General features: G+C 45.0%; 1 protein-coding gene across 1 annotated transcript in view; it reads left to right on the plus strand.

Moving 5' to 3' along the window:
• Window positions 1-17,170, plus strand: part of rev3l (REV3 like, DNA directed polymerase zeta catalytic subunit) — a 100,114-nt gene that overhangs the window by 24,415 nt on the left and 58,529 nt on the right. The gene's annotated exons all lie outside the window — the stretch shown is intronic.

The raw sequence follows: 17,170 nt of genomic DNA on the forward strand, positions 1-17,170 counted from the left end.
TTCTTCAGCAGAGGGAGTCCCATTTATGGCATAAAACAGAGCATCTGGCTATAGAAATCCTACAACTTTCCGCGTCTCATCCATCCTTGTGAGTGTAAAGGATTAGGGCCGTGGGGTCGGTGTCCGTTTCCGTCGTGATTAATTCCCTCAGCGCCCCAGAGGAACTCGGACGATCTCGGCACCGCCTGCAGAATGCCCGTGCCGAGCTGGGAATCGATACGGTCTGAAGTCCCTTCACAGAGGCTGTTCCGTTCTGGATGTGCTGTCTTTGGGCTCTGCGCCAGAGCAGTGTTACTGCTGGGAGCCGGTCTCCAGTAGATGCAGTGCGCACACCAACATAACCTTTTGGAAGAGACTGAGTGTATCGAGCAGCAAGTCACATCCGAGGATATTCTGTTGCGATAAAGTGGGTTGCTCTGCAGTACAGTGCAGTACTCTTTTTGTGGTCAAGCAAGGAACTGTTCCCTACCTCACTGGGGTAGGGGGCATGCATGACTTTTTGTTTTTGCTTACGGTGAATGAGTAAAGACTACATTTTGATAGAATTGTAAGGAATTAACCCTTCTGTTTAAAATGGGGCTAATCATCAAATTTCTATACAGACTGAGCCAGCATCAGCACCCCAGTATCTGCACTGACGCATAGACCGAGGGTCCCAACTTTCTGCTCTACAGGAGGGTCTGTCTTTTAGCAAATAAGTTTAAAAAAACGAGCACTTTGGATGCCCGCTGCTTTTTTTTTTATTTAGCAGGTTGGCTGGTGAGATTTCTGTTTTGTTCTTAAAGGGGAAATGCGACGCTATTTTTATATTTAGGGGTTAGAAAGAATCTGCTTTGATGATGCATTTCAAACCACAAAAGTAAAATGTACACAGTAACTTGTAAAACCTCCTATTTACATCACAGAACAGAAAAAATTTGCCGGTATGTGCAGTGTCGTATTCTTTGATTCAGAAAGAGGTAACCAAACTTCTGGTGAGGTGAAGCAGCCCCGTTACAGTGGAAACAAGCAGGCTTGTGAATTACATCTCTTTTAATCCAATAGAAATACTGCTCTTGACTTCGAGACGGTTTTGCTGATAAATGGAACTTGTTAACTCTGCATGCAGGTCACGTTGGAACATTTCTGCAGTGAAATATCTGCTGCACAACCCATACTAATTCACTCCTACATCACATCGCATCAGTCATGACGGTGACTAGTGATCAGGAAGGGCTGCATCACGTCACAGTTCTCGTGAGCTCTTGCTGTTGCCGACGGCGAGACCAGGGGTTTGTAACGACATGGGAACTTTCACAAAGTTCACGATTTTCTGCTCAATTCGACATTTGTAAAATTGTTTTATAGCATCAATAAATTTATTTTGTTACCAAGATTTAATAACCGGTTTGAGAAATCTGGACTGCAGTTCCTCTTTAATAAAGTGTTGGGCTTCCAATTAGCAACTTAAGGCACCAAAAAAAGAGGGGTCATCTTGAGTTCCTCACAAAACGAAGGAAGATTAGATTGTTTTTGATGAAAATGAAGGAGAAGGTTTGCAAAAAAAAAACCCAATTATATTAACCAATTTTTTACCAACGTGAAGCTCCCCTTATCTGGTGGAACTGCAGGTCTGTGTTTCACTGTTCTGTTTCAGTGAGGCTGCTTTTCCATTCTGCCTGCTTCATGTAAGTTGTGTTAGTTATTCTTCTTATAAATGCTGAGCATCAAATATTACCACTCATAACCTCAACACATTTGCAAAATCATCAGGTCAATGACAGTCTTACTACCCATTATCCCATACGTACCACATAGATCAGTTTGTTATGCTGATTAATGTAGATCTTCAGTGGCATGTACCATGAGAGTGACAGGCTGGTAGTACTGTACTTGAACTTGAGCTTTATTGTCGTATGTAACCGGTACCTGTACTGGTACAATGGAATTCTTACTTACAGAAAGTCTCTCGATTTGTTAAAACAAGTGTAAAAAACACAAAGTGCAGACAGTGCATCAAGACAATAGACAAACAGCAGACAATGTACAAGTAAACAAGTAAACAGTTTGAATGGAAACAATACAGACGTGTAAACAATGACTGGGGATGTGCAATAAATAAATAAGAAATCATAATGAGGTAGATGGTGATGGTGTAGGTGTGGTCCGAGGGGCATGGCTAAATGTGTTCACCAATCCCACTGCTTGTGGGTAGAAGCTATTGAGGAATCTGGTGGTGAGTGTCCGTGTGCTCTTGTTTCTCTTGCCTGAGGGCAGTGGGGTGAAGAGCTCATGCCCGGGGTGGTGACTGTCCTCTGTGATGGCCAGAATTCGACCACGGCAGCGGTCCACATAGAGCTGTTTAATCTCGGTGAGACCACAGCCGATGATCTTCTGGGTCATATTGACCATTCTCTGCAGTGCCTCTCTCTCTCGAGAGAGAGAAGAGGTGTTGCCGTACCACACAGTGATCCCGTTGGTGCAGCGGTAGAAGTTCACCAACACAGGTACTGGCATCCCCCGGGTACGTCTGGCCTCCGTACGTGTGGGACTCTGCACCAGGTTGCGGACGCTGCCGTGCTGTAGGGGCTGGAGCAGCGTGTGTCTGTGCACTACTCTCACAGCCCTTGATGCTGCCCGTCATCCCAGCTTGTTTCACGAAGCCCAGCAGGGCCGCCACATCGAGGCTGGCACTTTCTTGCGAGGAAGCGGTTGTTACCCGAGCTGCCTGTGGACGCGTGTTGTCTTGTGTGTGTGTGGGGAGGGCAGCGAGTTCCCAGGATGTGATCAGTGTGGAGACTCGCGGGTTGCCATCGGTCACTAGCAGTGGGAGGTACAGAATGTAGTTCCTGGTGCTGTCTGCCATGGCTGTCACACTAGAGCCTCCCCTGAGATCTGGGAGAGATGGCATGAGAGCGCAGACGTCGTTGAGTCTCTAGTACACGGATGGCACAAAGGAGTTTTTCTCTTGATAAGAGGCACGTATCGGTTCCTTTTTGCGTTCGTCTTTATTGACTTTTCCCAAGATTGATGTCCGATAGGTTAAATGACCTCCCTCACTGATGAGGTGATTTAATGCTCATGCAACAGAGTCACTCAATCATGCATCATAATTAGTCACAAATGATGTATTAATCAAAATGAAGCCAACAATGATCTAAATATGCTAAATTCATGCATTTCTGTGTTCTTACAGCATGCGTAAATAGCAGTGTTTATTTTGATGCTCAGTATACAGTAATTTTATGCAAGTACTTAAAAGGTTGATATTTAGTATATAAAAGGAATGCATTACAAGGATTGCATGGAATTGTAGAAATGTGTGATTTATACTGGATCTCCCAAAATAGTCAATGAATTAACATTTTTTAATTTCTCCTTGGTGTGTATGAATGTCACAGCAGAAGAGAGATTATGAAATTCGCATGTTGTTAAAATAGTTTGCTAAATATAAGAACTGACGGAGTAACACTGCTGGAAGTGGAAGGTGTTGGGACTGGCTTTGCCTGCACTGCGTTTTAACCGACAGACGGAGCCTCAGATGACATTGATGACGGTTCTAGACCCACTTACGAAAATAAAAGGGATTTATTGTGAGTCACGGGGGAGCAGGAGCCTATCCCAGCAAGCAATGGGCACAAGGCAGGGTACACCCCGGACAGGACGCCAGTCCTTCATGGGGCACACACAGTCAAACACACATCCTCACAACAGGGACGGTGTTCCCGAAAGCCAGCTATCCTAATGAGTTTGGACTAAGGGAGGAGACCGGAGCACCCGGAAGAAACATACGAGCTCCACACAGACAGCACCCGAGGTCCAGAATTGAACCCGGGGCCACAGCGCTGTGTGGCAACAGTGCTCACCACCGTGCCACCCCCGTGTGATAACATCCTACCTGCAAAACCGTTTAATGAGAAATCAGCCCTTTGTGCTCTGTCAAGATTCAGATTATTTAATTGTACTGGAACTGCTCTGGTAAAGGTGAATCGTGATCTCCTTGTGGGTTTAGACTCCAGCACATTATCTCTGCTTTATTGGACCTGAGTGCTGTCTTTGACACCGTTAATGCAATCAACCAGAATTGATTAGAGACTTTAATTTGCGGTCTCTGGGACTGGTGTTATTTGGGTATGTTTCCCGTCTTTCTAATTAAAAGAAATTAGTGACAATAGGACATACAACCTCTGACATCCGATTAGTGACTTCCGGTGTCGCAGAAGGCTCAGTTCTGCCACTTGGCCATATCAAGCGTTACAATCGCATTGAATTCCACTGCTCCGCTGGGGACGCTGAGATTTATTTGAAAACCTGGGATGACACTGACCTAGGTGTCTGTTATTACAAACTCTTCATCAGACAATATTTAGATAATAGTTTTGATAGCATATTATTGTGTGGACTTTTCTTAAAGCTTAAAAGTGTCAAGACAGAGGCAATGCTATTGGGGCTGTTTGCATGTTACTCCTCATCTGTAGAGATAAGGATTGAGGTTAAAATCCTTCTCCAAATTTCAATAATCTCGTTCCTTGCTACCCCAGAAATGTGCAGTCACATCTGAGAGCTTCCCAGCTGTACATCATGCTATAGGGTCTTCTTCACTTGTGCCTAAACTATGGAATTTCCCCACGTGAGACCATATGAGTTTCCCATCCTTTCTAATCTGCTTTTAAGAGTTTCTTTTAAAGATCAATTCAACAATTAAATTATATTGACTGATTTTTAGCTTAACTGTACTGGGCTTCTTTCTGTTCACTATTTATCTGTCGTCCTGTGCCATAGGCAGGAATTGCAGAAGGGCAGACAGAAGGGCAAAAAGGCTGCGGAGCCGGGAAGCTTGAGCTGTGATTGCAAACCTTGGAATGATCCCAATTAAAAACTCGCGAACATGTGGATCTCTTCGCTACTCCACAATGAAGGAGAACAAGGAGAGTTACCTGTATGGAGTTTATGATTACGGGCGATGGGAGATTGGGCACGTCATGTCTCCAGTGGTTATATAGCTTCTGGTAAATGTCAGATCTTGCCTAGGCCTGCTCGTGTTTACTTGTGGGACCAGAACGCAATGTCAGGATGTCTTGAAGTCTGCATGGAGAGATCAGGCTCGAGGTCGGCAGTTGTGCGCTGATCACGGTCCGGTTCGCAGGTCTGAGCCTCGCCACCTACAGGGACACCTAGAGGCAAGTCCCTTCAGGACTGCGCGCCCCCGGGAGACGGCAGGCCGCGCTGTGTTGCGGGGGGGGTCCCGGTCACAGCTGGCCGGTGACGGGACGCAGGCTTGAACCCGTGATCACTTGGGCCAGCGCTCTCAGTAGCTGATCCACTCTGGAGGCCTGGGCCCGTCTTTATTACAGATGCACACCCTTGTTCACCGGCGCTGGGTTCAGTTATGCAAGCCAGCGTCTACCTGTGTGATCATCAAGGTCTTTACTGTGACAGTGTGTAAGGAAACGTGCATAGTAATTAGTGGTGCAATTAGCGGTGCAATTACTTGTCCTGCTTTGTGTGTCGCAGTATTTTGTAGCCTCGTGGAGAACGGAAGCAATTTCAGATAGCTTACATATGGGATAAGCAAAGTAAAAATGAACCCCCTGAAAGGCCGAAAGGTCAGTTCAGTTTCAGGAGGGATGGCACCAAAGATTTACTTTTTGTCCCATCCTTAATCTCCTCCTTTATCTCAAACAGGGATATAGGCACCTCCAGTACAGTCGCCTCTGTAGGAGAGACTAGGCAAATGGAGAGATTAGAGAAACCTTAGAATTGTTTCCTGATAAAGCTCGATATTTATATGACAATAGGAAAAAAGTGGAGAGGATCTACAGAGGGTGTGCCAATAATACCCGCTGTGCCGATGTAACTAGTAAAATCTGCAACACGTTCATCGCTGTGGAGTCTCAAAGCTCGTACATGACTGGGTCAGCTGCCATTAAAAGAATGATTCTGCCTTGATCTCTGTAGAAGACATTTGTCACAATCTCCAAGCAGTCGATTATTTTTTTTTTTCTTCCAAGCTCGATTTCCAGTGTGCTAGCCTCAGGAAAGATGAGTTTTTGAACATGCTCAATAAAAGCAAACTTGGTTTCCATTTCAGTAATTTTCCGAAGACGAGGCTTATGCAGTTGAGAGGCGTATGGTGTAGATTCACCCATTAAAATCAGTCATTGCTGCAGCCTGGGAGTTCACCTCTGCCAGCTCACTTTTCACAAGCTGTGTGTGCTGTTCCATCAGTGCAGGAGGATCGCTTGCTGACTTCTTTCTCATAGCTGGGGAAGAAGCAGGAGATCGGGAACTTTTTCCTTGTGCCCACGCACCCTCTGCCTTTATCTCCTTTCGATCACAAATAGAAATCAAAATGTTGACCCAAGAGACAGCTGGGAAAGGGGGAAGGACAAAGGAAAGATTAGCATCCTGCCATACCACTCATGTCCTGTATTTGTGATTTTATTGCTTTTTTTTTGGTTAGCAACCTAACTGAGTAACAGGTTGCATAGCCATGTGAAACTAGTTAAGTAATAGGACTAATAGCCTGCTTTTCAAACTTGTAGACGGGTGGGAGATCATAATACTGGTAGAGCAGATACATTTGTATCTGACTTAAACAGGTGGGGAACAGCCCAAACAGAATGTTTCCATATTATACCCATCCTATGCAGTAATGTTCAACTGCATGTGCAGGGTTAATTCTGATTTGTTTTTGCCCAGTGAAATTACGATGGAATGTCTTCTGCTGCATCTGCCGTTCTAAGACGGCCTAACAGCATTTTAAGGTATTTAAAAATACCTTTTAAATTCATGACTAGCAAAAAAAACCTTCTGATATCCTTACCTTTCATTATAGCTCTCTATGCTTTCTCTTGATGGACTAAAAGTGGGGAGGAAATTGTTAGAATACACCAGTGTGTGGATGTAAGGGTCAGATTGCCATCCCCGGTTATAAATGCCGATGTGATGAGATCTGACAAGAGCTGTCTGGATGGGGTCAACAGAACAGCAAGCCGTAATGAGTACAGATGCCTTCCCTGCATTTTACAAATTGCGGGAGGCTGCCCCATTTGAATTTTGGTCAACTCTGCTTGTCCTGGCATCATTGTAGCAGTGCCTCATGATCTGATCAGGTTATAAATAGATGGAGACGGTCCTCACAGTTTAAAGGTAGTATGGAAATTGAATGTGCAGTATGAATAAGCTTTTTGAGGTACTGAGCTGCAGTAGTTTGACATTCCAGCTGTAGTGTTCTAGGCTTTTCTCTGATCTTTTTTGCTTTGAGATTTTAAAAAGTGTCAGACGATAAAAAACAGTGCCCTGCAGAATTGTATGCGCAGTAGCCTGATGTAATAGGCATCAATATAGCAAAATGAGTTATGAACTGGACCAATGCCTTGCTTTAGAAATTTGAATATTATACTGTGATCTTAGTGGCACTGCAAAGAACAAAGTCATATGTGTGATAATTACTTGACTTCTAGAAGAGGGTCATACTTATTCACACCTCAAAGTATTCAGCAAATAGATCTACATTTGATATTCTGCTCTTTGGAAGTGCAGTGGAAGTGGAACTATTTAGAGGCTTTTGAGGGTTTCCCATTTCCCTCGGGGTATAAAAGGAGGCAACACATGGTAGAAGATAGCAGACACAAGGTAGAACCTTCAGAAGTAGCATTCATCATCTTGGCTTAGTGGTAGTACTTAGAAAACATAATAATATTGTCTGCTGAGTGCTATCAAGATTAGTGTGTGACGGTTTTAAAATCTGTGAAACGGGAAAACGTTATCCACTCGGCAGATCCCTCCATTTATGGTTCCTGTGTCTTTACGGGCACGAGTGCGCTTGCAGGGCACTGTGGCATGGGCGCCAGCTCCCTCGTGTTTATCGAAGACGCTGGGCGTCAAGGACAGCCACGTGCGGTCAGGCGAGCCCCTGTCGAAGTGAGGGGAACGTTCAAGGCTGGCGGGGAAATTAAAAAAGGAACTGCAGATGCTCCAGGTGTCACCACCTCTCCTGTGAAGCCAGGCCTGGCCTGGGCACAGCGGGACCTCCCTCTGGAACCGGCTCACTGGCCTCTGCTGATCCTGGGACTGGCGACGGCAGCCGCGGAGGAGAGTTCTGACCTTTAAAGACACGGGTTGTCTGCTTACGTGGGACGAAATGCGTCCATGCTTAACGGGCAGTCCTTCACCAGGAGAAACAAACGGATCTTCTCAGGCCGGCCAGGGCGGTCTGCAGACTTCAGTCCAGTTGTGCATGCGTGGTATGTGATGAAGAAATGAAGCCCAGTCTCCCCGAGAGTAGCTGAGAACTCAAAGTGGATCAGCACAGCATCTCGGATGTTTCCACAAGGAATTTGGTGAGCTCAGTGAGTTGCAGACTTCATGCAGTTAGTGCCTCAAAGGGATGTGCAACCACATACCACCTCTCACACTCTGAAATTTACTGAACCTGAACGCGTTTCCATACTTAGTCACCTGAAATTGCCTGGTTATTAATGTTCTGTGATTAAATGTACGTTCCCCTCAAAAATGTTTTACTTATTCATATTGATCTGATCATCGCAAATATAAGCTGCTTTGCTGTAAAACAGTAAGTTTTCACTTGACTGCTTTCCCGATAGTTTTGGAGGGTACTGTACAAGTGCAGACAAGGCCTGTGGGGCGCATGAGAACAGATGTAAGTGAAGCAGACTTGATAACCGTGCTGTCATGGTGTTCTTCTTGTACAACAACTCTGAAGAACAGCTGCTTGATTTGGATTAGTCTTTAAAAGAAAAATGCCCATTGTCCACTTACATTTCAGTTTAGTTGGGGCATTTGTTTTGTCTGATAAAATGTTTCAGTTTCTTTCACGTTACAGATCCTTTGGTGTTTGTTTGTTTTTTTTGGCACAGCATGTTTACGGTCAGATTGATTTATTTTTAAACGAAAGTGTCTTCATTTCTAGAATTGACGGTCTGATTTATACTGTCACCGTGTGAGGCTCTGCACAATGCGGGGCTGCTAGGCTTGTAAGGTCTCGTGTGATATCGAGTATAAATACAACCTGAGGGAGGAGAGTTTAAGGAAGGAGGAGATTCTGTGGGGAAGCAAACCTGATGCGAAACAAAAGAGCTGGCGGTGAACACCCAGGCGAGTTAAACACTTCTCTCTGCAACGTTTTCCTGGTGCGCGCTTTAGCGTGAGGCTCCCAGCACCGGCGTCTCCAGGGAGCTGTGCAGTGCCTGCGCCTGGTGTCCAAGCTGAGCTGCGGGGCTCTCCGTTTCCTTCAAGGAGTAAGCGGGTCAGCAGAGGAGAGAAGCTGCTGCTGCTGCTGCCAAAAATAGCACCGCAGACCAAGCATCTGGGCCAGCGCGCTGTCTGCCAGCGCCGGCTCAGAGCACTCGGCTTTCCGACAGGCCTAAAAAAAGAGAAGAGAGGAGCCTGTTCCCCGGGCGACAGCGGTGCTTGTTGATGTACAAAGTTCAGGCAACCTTCTCGCGGGGAAGAAATTCATAAATTGCAACCCTGGCAGGATTTCAATAATCTCACCTTTAAGTGCTTTACGCTGCAGACTGCGCGTAGATGTAGTAGTGTAGGATCGTGGTTAATTAGTTTATAAATCAGCGGATGCGTCTCTTGTTTTAGGACAGCCGTTGCTCATGTTCGGGGTCATAAATGAGTCCCGGGCCGCAAGCAATCGCAATAAACCCGTGAGCGGGACTGTGATTTAGAAGGGTACGGATTACTTTTCTTCCCTGCTGTGTTGTTATAGTTGTTCTGTGTAAAACTGGTCAGTTTTTGGTTGTTTACTGGTGGAGGATGAATGTGACCCTGCTCCGTTAGACGTGTGAAATCGAAGCGATGTGCATTATTGGCATTAAAATGTTTGAAAGGGACTTGTAATCTGTGACTCTGCTCTCGTCCATGTCAGGATGGTTATGACAGCTTGATCTCACCTGAAGTCTCATTACCTCACCTGTTTAATATTGCACTTGTATATGAAGAAGCAGCCAACTTTTATGCTTTACCAAAAGTCACCCTTTTTTAAACATTTTGGGAATGCATGTAAACTTGTTGTAACGTTTTAAAACTAATTTCCTCAGTAATGATTTTGTTCTTAATGTAAGTCCTTTTTTTTGCATGTTCCTTTTCTGTGATATTTGAAGACTTGTTCATGCATGACTGCTAAGATGTATGGGAAAAGAAAAGCCTGAAGCATTATAATACTCTACTGCAGACTCTTAAGTTTTATGTCTCAATTAAAAATGGAACATTTACAAAGCGCCTGTCTTATGAAACTTGCTAGTGTGTGAAGGCGCAGATCACATGTTCCGCAATTAAATGTTTTGAAAATGATTGTCTCTCTGATTCATAATGAAAGCACCGCAGATACAGAAATACAGATACAGCCTAAATAGTTGTGCTGGTTCGTGCCATATGTGCGTTTGTAATTCTGCTGTGTGACTCACTGCAGACAGCTCCTCAACAGCGATTCTACAGAGCTAAGCCTTTCATCCGTCCTGGTTTTAAACTGCTGAACCACCTCCATTATGCTGGCAAACCTAATTGCATTCCCTCTAAGTGGCTCTCTGCTTTCATTCTGAGCAGTAATGGGTCAGCGCCGTAGAGCCCCGGAGGAGATCAAATCAAAGGGTCTGCTTGGAGCTTCTAAAATTGGGGATGTTCAGACCCTCAGCTGGTTTTGGGGGCTGCCAAGTACGAAAGGAAGTGATGCGACCCGGCTGTCTGGACGCAGTGACTCGTGAAGGATTGCCAGAGCCCAGTGAAGCCCCTTCTCTGCGCTGTGCAGCGCTGTGAGTCACAGGGCCTGACGGGATTGGCTGCCTGACCTCAGCCTTATCTGCGGCCTTTCCCAGTGCCATGGAAACAGCCGGATCAAACGTCGCACCAGAGCCAGAGACCTTTTTTTTTTTTAAAACGGGGAATGTTTTCTGTGCCTGTGCATTAATAATAATGCAACTTGTGCATTAATACATTTGATTTTTCTGCTTCGGGGGTGTACTATTTTTAGGGGTGTCTGATTTTAAAATACCAACGCGCTACTTCAAAATGATCCACAGAAAGCCAGGTAATAAATCCGTTTTGAAGCGGTGTGTTTGGAATTGCAGGAGCACGGTGACATTTACTGCGTGTGCTTACCCGACTCTATTACTTGAATCTACCTTAAGATCGGCTACGTTTATTAAATCTGCAGTCTTCTACTGGTCCTTCCAATTAAAGCAAATTTCCCCCAAAAAATTAAAAGTAAGTTTCCTGCCCACTCAGAATTGAGGCTTGGATACTGTCCCAGTTCTGTGCGACTTCCCTCCCACTGCTCCTAAACCTTGACATTCAAATACTAAAGCAAAGCATCTTGCACATGTACAAGACATTATAACATTTTTTCCCCTTGTGATATTTGGCATATATTATGCCATATTTGTTTCATATGTTGAGGGTCAGTCAGGCTGCCATTTAATATACATTAATAGGAGTCTTTATATCTAATTTCATGTTTTAGTTACATTGACCAATTTGCAAAAAATATGTATAGTTTTACCCCTTTGGTACAAGAGCAGAGTATTTAAAACCGTGACAAAATGTGAAGACAGTGTGCTGTTTACCATTGCTTCCCGTATCAAGAATATGGTATCTCCGGGGCTTTGTATCAAATCAAATTCTGCCGAAGTGATCGAGACACATTCATTTACTTGTTTAAAAATCAATAGCATTTGTTTTTGCTGCACACGATTGCTAAGAAAAGCAGATTAAGGCAATAATAATACCTATGTCAAGGTGCCACCTAGCCACCTTTTAAGGTTTATTTGGAAACAATGTCTCTGCAGTTTCTGCTTAATCCCTTCTGTGGAGCTGAGCAAGCTTCGAGCCGGTGTAGTGCCTAGCGGATGTGTTTGAAATGATTTCAGAGGGGGTACATCAGGATCCGTGCTTACAGCGGTCCACCCTGGGGGCTGTGCCCGGTGTTCTTGTGTTTTGCTGAATCGCAGAGACACGCTTTGGAAGGGGCTGACCTGTCAGGAAACACCATATCGCCGTATCGCGTTACACGCCAAATAAGGCCCTGCAGCCGGCGCGCCTCTGGGGATTGACTCATTCACAAAATGCGGGGGTGAACTCCCGCCACGCCTCCCCCCCCAACGTATGCCAATAGTTCAGGGCCACGGTCAGACATCGCACAGGACTTCATCTGCTGGTGTGTGAAAAACCGGTTGTTGACATCGTTCCTCTGTCTATCCAGGGTTTCTGCTCGGGAAGGAGGTTGCTTAGCAACAGGAGCTGCTCGTACATGGCGCCCGCTTAAACGGAGTTGAGCCACAACAGTGAGAATTCTCAATTCTCCCCTCCAGTGTTGTTGTTTTTTTTTTGTTGTTCATCGTACTTATTAAGAAAGTCGGTGTTTTTGTTGTTTTTTTTCCTCTTTTTGGAAGATTCATCATTTTTTCCCCTAAGATTTTAGCGTTGCAATCCCTTCCCCAGGGTTTTTATTCGAATCTAAAAAAAAAAAAAATTGGTTGTCTGGTGAACGTGTGAAGCCCCTTAAAGAGTCCACAAAAAATAAGGTTTTTGAACCAAGAGGAGCAGATGTGGGTATTTTTTTTTATTCTCCACGGAATCTAATACTGCAATGAAGCTGTGCTTACTCATAACGCAGAAGTAGGGGATTACTTCTGTTGCTTCATTCAGCATTATGAGGGTATTATACTGTGCTCTATTCCTGCTTTTTACGTGTGCTCATTTGTTTTGTTTTTATGTGTTCCTAGGAGTAGGCCCACGTCGTTGTATAGGGCTGAACTTGTACCTTGTTTTTTTTTGTTATTGTATGTGGACAGAAAAGGAATTCTAAGGTTTTACGTTAGAGAAAATGAATAAATTTGGCGTGGTTGATGTGAAACTGTTTCTTGCTGGGGGGGGGGGAGGGAGAGATAGCAGAAGCTCCATTACTGAGGGAGCCTGCGGTGCTGTGGTCATGGGACTGGGAGGAAACCAAGCAAGGAGTTTCCCAGGCAGGGCTGTGTCTAGACAGAGCTCAGTGCCTCTGGTCGCGGCAAGGAAGAGCTCACCTCTGCACAAATCCACGAGTCTCCAGAAGGGGCCAGCCTGGCCTTGCTCTTGCATGAGGAGGAGGAGGAGGAGGAGGGTGCTGTCTGCCTCGGCCGTGTGAAGTATCGGCTTCCCCGGGTGCGTCACGATTAATCCGGGGGCCTCGTGTTTACTCCAGGTCCTTTGTTTGAATAAGCCCTCTGCCGCATTTCACACCAGCTTAGCTTCAGAAGGAAAACTGCAGACTAGGTGGTGGGCTCCACTGTGGTCTTCGGTCTGCTGGTTTCATGTTGCTGTATAACGAGTATCGTTAACGGGAGGAGTCTGTAGAGGGGTTTTATATATATTGCCGTATATTCTACAGCAACGTCCGTTCCAGTGCTGGTTGTTTAAGGCATTGTGTTTAATTTGTTCTAGCGGATCTTCTTCCTGCTGCGGCTGGCTGCTGCCTGAGGTTGGCCGTGCAGGATGTATGCCTCAAGACTCGGCCGTCGAGCCCAAAGAAGCGAAAAGGCCGTGTTGCATGACAACTGTCATGCTGGGGGGAAGAAGAGAGCTCGCTCTCCCTTACAAACTGTGAAGAGTGTCGAGGGGGTTAAGCAGTCTCAAAGCGCTTGTAGACAGATGGGTTTTGTTCTGTGTGGAAACCCTCTGGGTGATATTTTGCTGTCGATACCAGTGTCACAGTTAAAAGAGGTGTAGCTGGAGTTGCCAGCAGTGTTATTTTTCTGACGCTGTTTTTGTGCATTTACAGCTTGCACCATTGTATTTGGAGTGATACTGTACCGTGAGGCTATAGCAGACAAGGAATTATTCACTAGTCATTGTGTGGAAGCTGATATAGGAATATGTTTTGACAAGTAAAACATTTATTTTGCCTATTTTGTGCAAGGCGTTGGTGTGGTTATCAGAGCAATGGGTGCTTCTTACAGGGTCTTGGCACGGGACTTTCCATGAGGCACAGCTATCTGTTGGTACTCTTAAAGATAAAGATGTGCCTGTTGAGAAGGAGCTGAATGCTTTTCATATCTGGGGTGATGGAAAATATGGCTAATTAGTGTTTATTGATGACACGTCTTTCTTTGAAGTCCTGCGTACCGGGGCCGATGAGCAGTGGTGGCAGAGATGCGGTGGGCGTGAGCCGGACTCCTGTACCCGACTGTGCCTGGCAGGACGCGGCTCGTGGGGTCGCCTCGGCTCTCACAGGTGCTGCGAGTCGGGGGGGCTGGTCAGGAAGTGCGCAGTGGCGGGTGGGCGCGTTGAAGAGCTGGCCTGCGGGTTCTCGCTCGTCCGCGAGGTACAGGAGCCAGAGCCGCAAGCCCAGTCTTAGCCAGCGGGCAATTCCAAATGGATCGGTGGATGTGGTCTTTTCATCCCTCCTTTTCCTCACCACTTCATCCAGTACAGGGTCACGGGGAAGCCAGAGCCTATCCCCGCAAGCGATGGGCACGGGGCAGGTCACACCCTGGATGGGACGTCAGTCCATCACAGGGCACACCCAGACACAAACACACACACTCACGCCAGGGCCAGGCTTCCCACAAGCTAGTTAACCTACCTGTATGTCTATGGAGTGTGGGAGGAAAAAGGAGCACCTGGAGGAAACCCATTTCAACACGGGGAGAACATACAAACTCCACACAGATGATACCCCAGGTCTGTAATTGAACGCAGGGCCCCAGCACTGTGAGGCTAGTAATTCACATACAACAGCCTCCTGTGATTGTTTATACCAGGGTGGCACCTACACCTTTTCAATTCTTAAACTTACCGTGCATTTTAAATGTTACGACACGTTTCAAAAGTTACGAAAGCCTCAAAACGTCACACACACCTATTGTTTTACCCATCTCAGGATCTAAAAATCCCAAGTGTCATTTTCATGTTTATTGGGGCATCAGTAATTATTTTTAGAAAGAGCCAAATGGGTTGTTAAAGAAGCGGCCCAGGTAGGGGTACCAGGCTAATTTGCACACAAGGGAGCCAGTGCGTGATCCCAGGATCCCATCCAGCGTTTTCTTGACAGAAGCCAGGGTATCAGGTTCAGCTCCTGGGCCCCACGGCCCCTTGTGTAACAAAAAAAAATACGTTGCCTGCTAATCTCGGTTTTAAATCCCCTTCCCCGCAGTTTATACATGTATTTTCTGTTTGCATTTGTGTTAGGCTGGCTTTCACAGTTCCCTTTGAGGATTTTGAATACTTGAAGTGGGTGCCCTTAAAGTCTTCTCTGTTCCTGACTAAAAACTTTGGTTTCTTTAGTCTGTCAGAATAGGATCTTCCTTTAAGCCCTGGAATGTATCTGCTCTTCTGAACTGATTCCAGAACAGCAATATCTTTTTCTTTTTTCCTGACATGTATTCGTGGTTGTGCTCCGCCTCGGTTGTGCATGACATGACATAACACTGGAGGGTTTGTGTTAGTAAATGAACTTTGCCAGGGATCAGCTCTGCATGCTTAATAGCGGCAGTCTTGTTAAATGAGTCTGGAAATTGATGTTTTAATTATTTATAACACCTGCTGGATAGGGGCTCACCAGGACCTGGGCTGGCCACCCATGATGTATGATGCATTCCTACTGCAGCTGACTGTGGAAAGATATTCGAAGAAACATTATCTGCTGGTGACATTTTTACACCTTTTCCCATAGGAAATATCTGGGCTGAGAAAATTTTCAGTTTCAGTTCCTGAGTGTGTGCAATGTGCGCTTTAAGAAGAATGCGAAAAGCAGTTTTCCGTTGATTTTTTTTTCCCCCAAATCACACCAAAGAACAGGAGGACGTTTTTGCAGCACAACTAGAGAAATGCAGTAGAAATGATTTGAAGTATTTGGATTAAGATGAATGTGAGAGACCTACAGTAGCTCTGCAACACTTGTGTATTTTTTTTTAACATGGCCATTGCATCACGACATAAACAACCAAAAGGTTTATTTGCACTTTTATCAAGGATTTTCTTTTTTTCTCCTAATTGGAATAGAATACATCCTGGAAATACAGTTCTGCCTGTCAGAAAGCTCTTTTCCATATTAGTGCTTAAATCCTAGGAATAGAGAAAGATGTATTTTTTTCCTGATTTAGCATTATGATTATCTTGTGTGTGAAGTGTGACCCATCTGACACTGGTAAAAACAAAATCTTTCTTCACCCACAAATCCTGTGTTTAACCTTGAGAATTATCCATTTTAATGGATGAAACTTTGATTCTATGACTAAATGTCTATCGGTATTTGCATTTTGGTGGTTGTATCGTCAACGTTTCAACCGTTATAAGCTTTTTAAAGCAATATGCATGATACTCCCAGAAATAAACATCTGTCAGGAATGATTTGGAGCTAACTGCTCGCATTTTCTATACAGTTGCTTATTACCAGTGTTGTGTCCATGTGTTGCCTCCCAGTTGTGATGCTTATGGTGAGATTTTCACTGCATTTTGGTGCTTTTGACATGGAATGACCACTCCCTGTTTTTGTTATGTGTAAAAATTGTGATTAAAATGGTAAAAAGTCCTTTGCCTTTGGCGATTCATTTTAATCAAGAAGCATTTGTGCTCTGGATAACTGTAAAGCCTCTTTATCTACTGTAGATTATGGTTATGGTCGTAATCCTTTTTTGGAAATAATGAGTTCACTGAACCTCTGTAATTTACTCACAGGGGTTTGTAATGTCCTGGGGAAATGTTAAATGGCAAGGGCACATCTATATTTAGCACATTCTGCTGGGATCCACGCTTTGCTATTGTTTGAATTGGAGCGTGTGTTTCATGTGCAGTGTGCAGATCATGAGAGAAGTCTCGATCAACAACTTCACAGTACACGCCGGTCTTTGTAAGAGCAGCAGTTTCTACCTTTGAAATGCTGTACAAAAGCTTTACAGGACGGTGTGTTGGCTTAATCAAGGGGTGTCTGGGTTTCCAGAACTTCTGAGGGAGCGTGTGATCTTTGTGATGCATTTGGAATATTTTGGATAAAAATAGTTGCATTTCCAGGGAAGACCTTTCTCTCAACTGAGATTTTTACAGCTTCTCATTGAAGGAGGTCCTCTTCACAGCCGACTCTGCTGTCGGGCCTCTGTAATTAAATTTTGAACACGCAGTGAAAATATGCAGACGTTTTTTTTTTCCTTTTCTTCCATTCAGTTTTGACGTATTCTCGCTCCCAGTT

The sequence above is a fragment of the Atractosteus spatula genome, chromosome 2, assembly GCF_055471065.1.
Source record: "Atractosteus spatula isolate fAtrSpa1 chromosome 2, fAtrSpa1.hap1, whole genome shotgun sequence".
Lineage (NCBI taxonomy): Eukaryota > Metazoa > Chordata > Actinopteri > Semionotiformes > Lepisosteidae > Atractosteus > Atractosteus spatula.